Source organism: Arachis ipaensis, chromosome B05, assembly GCF_000816755.2.
Source record: "Arachis ipaensis cultivar K30076 chromosome B05, Araip1.1, whole genome shotgun sequence".
NCBI classification, from domain to species: Eukaryota; Viridiplantae; Streptophyta; class Magnoliopsida; order Fabales; family Fabaceae; genus Arachis; species Arachis ipaensis.
In genome coordinates, this window is record NC_029789.2 from 97767227 (window position 1) to 97774603 (window position 7377).

General features: G+C 36.9%; 1 long non-coding RNA gene across 1 annotated transcript in view; it reads left to right on the plus strand.

The window, feature by feature from the left end:
* The window catches only part of LOC110262922, a 10502-nt gene extending 3454 nt beyond the window's left edge, over positions 1 to 7048 (plus strand). Inside the window, exons 2-4 of the long non-coding RNA XR_002347935.1 lie at positions 5616 to 5627; positions 6641 to 6802; positions 6923 to 7048. This is a non-coding gene — a long non-coding RNA (uncharacterized LOC110262922). The remainder of the gene's footprint in view (positions 1 to 5615; positions 5628 to 6640; positions 6803 to 6922) is intronic.

The following is a 7377-nucleotide window of genomic DNA, read 5'->3' on the forward strand; positions in this document are numbered from 1 at the left end:
AATGCATCCTCTAGCTTTCTAGCCCAATCTTTTCTTGTGATTCCCACTGTTTTCTCTAGGATCTTCTTTAATTCTCTATTTACAAGTTCAGCTTGGCCATTAGTCTGAGGATGGTAAGGTGTGGCTACTTTGTGTATTACTCCATATTTGTGAAGGAGTTTCTCCATTTGTTTGTTGCAAAAGTGACGACCACCATCACTAATGAGACCTTTGGGCACTCCATACCTAGTGAAGATGTGCTTTTTAAGGAATTGGAGGACGATCTGTGCATCACAGGTGGTTGTGGCTATGGCTTCCACCCACTTTGAGACATACTCCACTGCTACCAGGATGTAAGGAGGTTTATAAAGAATTTTTCAAAAATCGCAAAACCTCTAAGCAATCTGCTAGCTGCTGACACACCATTTGTGTTTGACATAGAGTGTTAAATGAGCTAGAGGAATTCAGATTCACAGCTTTCGAAAATGCCAAGCTTTATAAAGAAAAATTAAAAAAATGGCATGACAGAAAGCTGTCATCTAGAATCTTTGAACCAGGACAGAAGGTCCTGTTGTTTAACTCTAGACTCAGGCTATTCCCCGGGAAACTGAAATCCCGGTGGAGGGGACCATACGTGATTACAAGTGTATCACCATATGGTTATGTGGAGCTTCAACATATTGATTCTGATAAGAAGTTCATTGTCAATGGACAGAGAATCAAGCATTATCTTGAAAGCAACATTGAGCAAGAATGCTCAAGGCTGAAGCTAGATTAAAAGCTCAGCAAGGTCCAGCTAAAGACAATAAAGAAGCACTTGCTGGGAGGCAACCCAGCCATGGGGCAACAATCCTCTAAGCATTTTTGCCCTATTTCTATTTGTATTTTTATTTGTTTATATAGAGTTCATTGATAACAAGGTAAATAATCATTTACAGAAGACCTCGGCACACAAAACAGAGAAAAAGAGCTCACTGGCAAAAAACGCCAGTAAAGGTATATTTTGGGCGTTCAACGCCCAAAATGGGCATCCACTGGGCGTTGAATGCCAGTAATGGTAGCAATCTGGGCATTCAACGCCAGAAAGGGGCACCCACTGGGCGTTGAACGCCAGTAATGGCAGCAGTTGGGCGTTGAACGCCCAGGAGAGCAGCACTTGGGCGCTGAACGCCCAAAACAGGCAGTGTTTGGGCGTTCAAACGCCAGGATAGCAAGGAGGAGCCAAATCCAATTTTTCACACGTATTTCCATTCTAATTTCAAATTTTATGTTTCAATGCATGATTTTTACATGAACATTTTAAGAACGCCGATTTCTAAAATCCTTAATTTCTAAAAATCCATTTTTCCAAATTCAAATCCAACTCTTTTCAATTCTTTTCTGAAAACAAATCTATCTTTTTCACTCAAAAATCTTTTCAACTAATCCATATCTTTTTCAAATTTTCATGTTATCTTTTTCAAAATTCAAATTTATCTTTTTCAAAAATCTATCATATCTTTTCAAAATTAAACTATATCTTCTATCTTATCTTTTTCAACTCAATCTTTTTATCTTATCTTTTCCAATTTTTCGAAAACCCACCCCCCCATCCCTTTAAATTTGGGTTCGGCCTCCCTCCTCCTCCATCAACAATTGCACCTAGCTCTCCTTCTATCCCTCTCCTTTCTTTTCTTTTGCTTGAGGACAAGCAAACCTCTAAGTTTGGTGTGTTTATCCGAGATCACTAAGATCATGACTCCTAAAGGAAAACAACCCACTCCAAGAGGCAAGCAAGAGAGCGTTCCAAAACCACTTTGGAATCAAGGGAAGTTCTTATCTAAAGAACATTCAGACTATTATCTTAAAGTAATGGGTCTGAGATCAGTGATCCCAGAAGTTAGATTCGATTTGAAAGAAGATGAATATCCGGAGATCTAGGAGCAAATTCGAATCAGGAACTGGGAAGTCCTAGCTAATCCTGAAACGAAAGTAGGAAGGAACATGGTCCAGGAGTTCTATGCTAATATGTGGCAGACTGACAAGCAAAAACTATCTGGAACTGCCTTCTATGAATTTCGGACCATGGTCAGAGGAAAGATTGTTCATACCACCCCTGACAAGATCAGAGAGATCTTAAAGCTACCTCAGCTAAAGGATGATCCAGACTCCTTCAACAGGAGGATGATGAGAGCAGTGAAAGAATGATGAACATGAGACATGTTATTGATAATCTGAAAAATCATAAAAATGATTTTTGAAGCAAGAAAAAGCAGCAAAGAACAAAGCTTGCAAAAAAAAAAAAAGAGAGAGAGAGAAAAAGCAAGTAGAAAAAGCCAATAACCTTTAAAACCAAAAGGCAAGGGCAAATGAAAAGGATCCCAAGGCTTTGAGCATCAGTGGATAGGAGGGCCTAAAGGACTAAAATCCCAACTGATAAACATAATTGACTTCCTGACTAAGATTTACAAAATAACCATAGATTGCTTCAATCCAACAATCTCTGTGGAATTCGACCCTTACTCACGTAAGGTATTACTTGGACGACCCAGTGCACTTGCTGGTTAGTGGTACGAGTTGTGAAAAGTGTGATTCACAATTCGTGCACCAGCAGTGTGCGTATGCACAAGTGGGCAACGTTGGAGGTAACGTCGGTAATCCAACGTTGGGTCCAATGTCTGCGATGGATTTGTAAATTTGAGCTGCCAAAAATGCCTTGTGTGCATACGCACAACCTAGTGTGCGTACGCAAAAATAGAAATATTGAAAGTGTGCGCACGTACAAGGCAGTGTGCATACGCACAAGTATGCAGCGTTGGATATAACGTTGGTGAACCAACGTTGAGGCAAACGTTAGTGGCCATTCTTAATTCTCTTTCAAGTAATGTTTAGCCAAATATTTTCCTGCTAACGTTGATCACCAATGTTGATACTAGAAATACAGTTGAGCACCATGCAGAATGTAAAACATTAGTTTGCCAAACGTCCCTCCTTAACATCATTGAGAGCCACTTTAACTTGCTTCAATCAAAGCCAAGGCCCACATCTAAGTACAATGAAGACTCAATTGAAGATGGAAAAGAGAGTACAATAGAGGAGTCTTTGAAGATTGAAGGGAGCTCTCTAGAGGCCTTGAGGGGGGCTCTGGGAGTTCAAAAAGGCTGGAAGCCAGGGACCCAAAATTGGGAACTCTGGAATTATTTTCTTTTGTACTCTCTTTATTTTTCCTGCACTTTCTTTCTTTTTGATTTGAATTGAGCTATGAACAACTAAACCCCTCTTTATTGGGTTAGGGAGCTCTTTTGTAATTCAATGGATCAATAATAATTTTTATTCTTCTTCCTCTATTTTTTCTCTTGATCTGCTAGAAAGGTTTTGTTCTTTATTTAAGAATTCAATTATCTTGGAAGAGAAATTGAATGTACTTGGGTTCTGTGATAGGCTTAGAAGAGAAATCAAAGAATCATGCTTGAAATCTTTCTCACATTGGATTAGGTTGGGGGTTGGATGGATATAATGACATGTAATCCTACCAATACTTAGATCTATGAAGGTATGTGGTATAATCAGTGACCAAACTTCATCTCTTCCCATGCGCAGTTAAATCAAGGAATTGGGCAATTTTTCAAGCTTAGAGAGATTAGATTGCCAAGGAATTAGGATCCAATCACTTAAGATTGCCAAGGAGATCAATGAATGCATTGATTGAGGAAGGGATGAGAATGAACTTGATCCGGAGAATGCAATATCGTTTAGCCCAATGAATTCCCCATTCTGATCTTTCCCATTCTTTAATTTCCTGTTGTTCACATTTATGCTGAATCATCCCCATTCCCATTTAATTTCTTGTAATTTAAGTTTCTGCAGTTAATTTCCTTGCAATTCTACTTTCTACAATTTAATTTCTGCCGTTTAAATTTAATCATTTACATTTCTTGCTCTTCAAGTTTCCTGCCAATTTAAATTCTGCAATCCTCAATTCAACTCTGTTTAGTTCAACTAGAACTCTCCTTCAATTGAAGTTGATCAACCAATCAATCCATGTGGGATTTGACCTCACTCTATTGTGAGTTTTTACTTGACGACAATTTGGTATACTTATCGAGGGAAATTTGTTGAGAGACAGATTTTCGTGCATCATTTGTCCTCAAGCAACTAAAACAATATATTACTAAGAAAAGAAGAGAAAAACGCTCAAGACTTGAGTTTTCCTTTAAGCTCATGTCTAAGTACTGAGTGGGGCTAATGACACTCTAACTCTGAAAAGACTCGGCATCTCACTATCCTTTGAAGCTCAGAAATATTGATGTCTCTCAGCACTAGAACCCGGATGATATTATGGATTCTCTTTCTCTTGAATTTTTGATTAATCCTTGAACACAGCTTTTTCTTATCTTTTCTTTTGGTGCTTTGCACCTTGAGCCTAGCTGTGACTCTAAGTGTTTTGTCCTCAAGCTTAACTTGATACAAGAAAACCACAAGCAGTTACCTAAGGAACTCTTTGAGATCTAATTTTTCTTTTAATTTCTCTCAGTTAGTGGTGCTCAGAGCCTTTGGCATACTCTGTACTTGCAATTGGTCATAACTCTTAGTGTCCTGTCTCAAGGATTACTTGACACATTCCACCACAAGCATATGGTTAGGGAAAACCACTCTTTTGAGCTTTAGATCAATTTTGACCCTCCTAACTATTGATGCACAGAGCCTTGGACCTTTTCTTTTAATTTTCTTTTTATTTTCTTGCTGTTTGTTTTACTTCAAGGATCAATATCTTACTTAGTTAGAGAATTCATAATACTTTTCTAAGTTCCTATGCCTCAAGAACCAACATTCTTAACTTTAATATCAAATATGTACTGTTTATTCATACATTCAGAATTAAAGATAATGCCACCACATCAAAGTAATCTGAATAATCTCATAATATAGAACTCAAACCTCATGCATTTTACTATTTCTTTTCTTTTTCTTTTGATTTTTCAATCTTGGTAAGCAATACATGAGACATCTTTTAAAATAAACATAGAATATAGAAATAAATAACTAAACTAGAAAGTGATAAACTACTCCTAATTAGGGGTGTTCAAAACTAATCCGGACCGATCTAAACCGACCAACCGAACCGAAAAAACCGAAAACCGAATAAACCAAAAACCGAATAAACCGAAAAAATACATTTTGCTATTTTTGTTGTGGTTTGATTCGGTTTTCGATTTTGATTATGAAAACCCCAACCGAACCGAAACCGAACCGATATATTAAAACCTTAAAAAACCAACCCCCTACCCACCCCCAAAACGGCAAAACGTGCGTGACCTAATCCCCCCACCCCCAAATCCCCAATCACCCCAAATGGCAAATGTAAACCTAGCTCTATTTTCTCAGTCTCGCACTTTTGCACTCTCAGTCTCGAGCTCGAAGCCCTTCCTCTCACCACCTAGCAACGCCGCAGAAGCCTTCTTCCCAGCGCCACCGAAGCCTTCTTCACAGCGTCGCCGAATCTTTCCTCCTCGCGGACACCACCATCGATCCCCAGCCAGCACCACCCTCGCAGAGTCGCGGTCGTCGACACACACCGGCACCACCCCCAGCACCGTTTCTGGCCACCCGCAGCACCGAGCCACCCAGCACAACACCACCGAGACATGGAACCCGAGCCTCCGAGTTAGGTATGTAATTATTTAAATATTTAGCCTACATTTTCCCATCTAAATGCATTGATAACATGTGCACTAAATCATTGATCATGTGATAGAATGTCATTAGTTAGTTACTTGTATATAAGGTGAGAGAAAATCAGTTGAGAAACTAAGGGGTTTTGGTGAGTTTTGAGGAGAAAAAGGAGAGAAGCTCTTGAATGAGCCTCTCATCCCTGTATTTAATTCAGGTTCTTGAATCATGTTGACTAATATCTTATTCAATAAACATATTTCTTACATTTTTTTAATACTGCTCTTCAGTCTCTGAACTAACTTCATCATTGTTAGATTCTTCTATTAACTAGAAAAGGAATTTAAAGGTTCAACATAAAAAAAGGTAGAGAGCCAACAGAGGGTAGTTGTTTATGGTGAACAAGAACAAAGAAAAGTTATTGTCATCAACATAATAATCCTGTGATTTAGGTGTTCTTTGATCCAAACTCATAATGCATAATTATAAGAACAAATAAGTATTTGATATAGATCAGACAGTTATTGAGCACAACAGAACATCCATCCATCATGTTCTAGTGTCAAAGATCTTGCAACAATAATACATGAATTAAGTAATTTGTTTGATTATTTTACTTGTTATTGATTCATTGATTTTATTGTTGCTGGTTGTATTTTTATTGCTGGTTCAGTTCATTGTTTTATTTGTTTTTCATTGTTTAGGGAAATTCATTGTTTTATTGCTTTACTTGTTATTGATTCATTGTTCTGATTGCTGGTTCACTGATCATTGTTCATTTTATTTGTTGTTCTATTTTTATTTTATTTGTTGTTGTGTTTATGCTCTTGATTTTGTAATATTGCTATATTATTATTATTATTATTATTTGTTGCTCTTTATTTGTTGTTGTGTTTCTACTCTTGATCATTGTTTAATTTATTTGTGGTTGGCTTGTTCTGGATTCTATGGTTGAGTAGTTGATTCTGATTTAGTTTTTTAATTTTGAAAATTTTGTTCTGTTTTGATTTAGGAAAATTCTGGTTTAGGGTTGATTCTGAACTTTTTAGTTTAGAGGAAGACTTTGGAAGAGTTAAGGTAAAAATGGGGCTGACTTTCACAAAGCTGTTCACCATTATATGATTGATGAGAAGCTTCTGAAATTGAACAAGGATGGCCTAAGATTGATGAGAAGGTGTAAAAGATTCACCATTGTATGATTCTGACCATTTATTTTATACTTTTTCATAACCTCTGTTGCATATAATATGTTTGAAACCATTTTATGTAATTGTTGGGTTTACTTGTGCTGCAGGCGGATATGTACAGCTTAGGTGAAAGAGGAAGAATTTGTGAAATTGGTGCACCACATGAACATTTTTGGAATTAGTTTGGTTGTATTTTTTACTTATTTTGGTTTTATTTCTTGATTCAGTTTGGAATTGGTGCACCATTTTTGCAAAATTTTTGGAATTAATTTGATTGTATTTCTTGATTTTCTTGATTAAGCTCAGGTTGATTATTGTTCTATCTGTTTTTGCTGTTCTTGTAACCAAATTGTTAATGATTTTAATTTATAGTACTTCTACTAATTTGTCAGTGATTTATAAGTTGATCATTGTTCCATTTGCATCTACTGATTTTGTAAAATTGTTAATTATTTTAGTATCCTAGATATGATTTGATGATTAGAATAGGAAATGTTTTCAAAACAATTTAAAAAACGAACAAACCGAACCAAACCAAACCGAATTTAATTGGTTTGGTTTG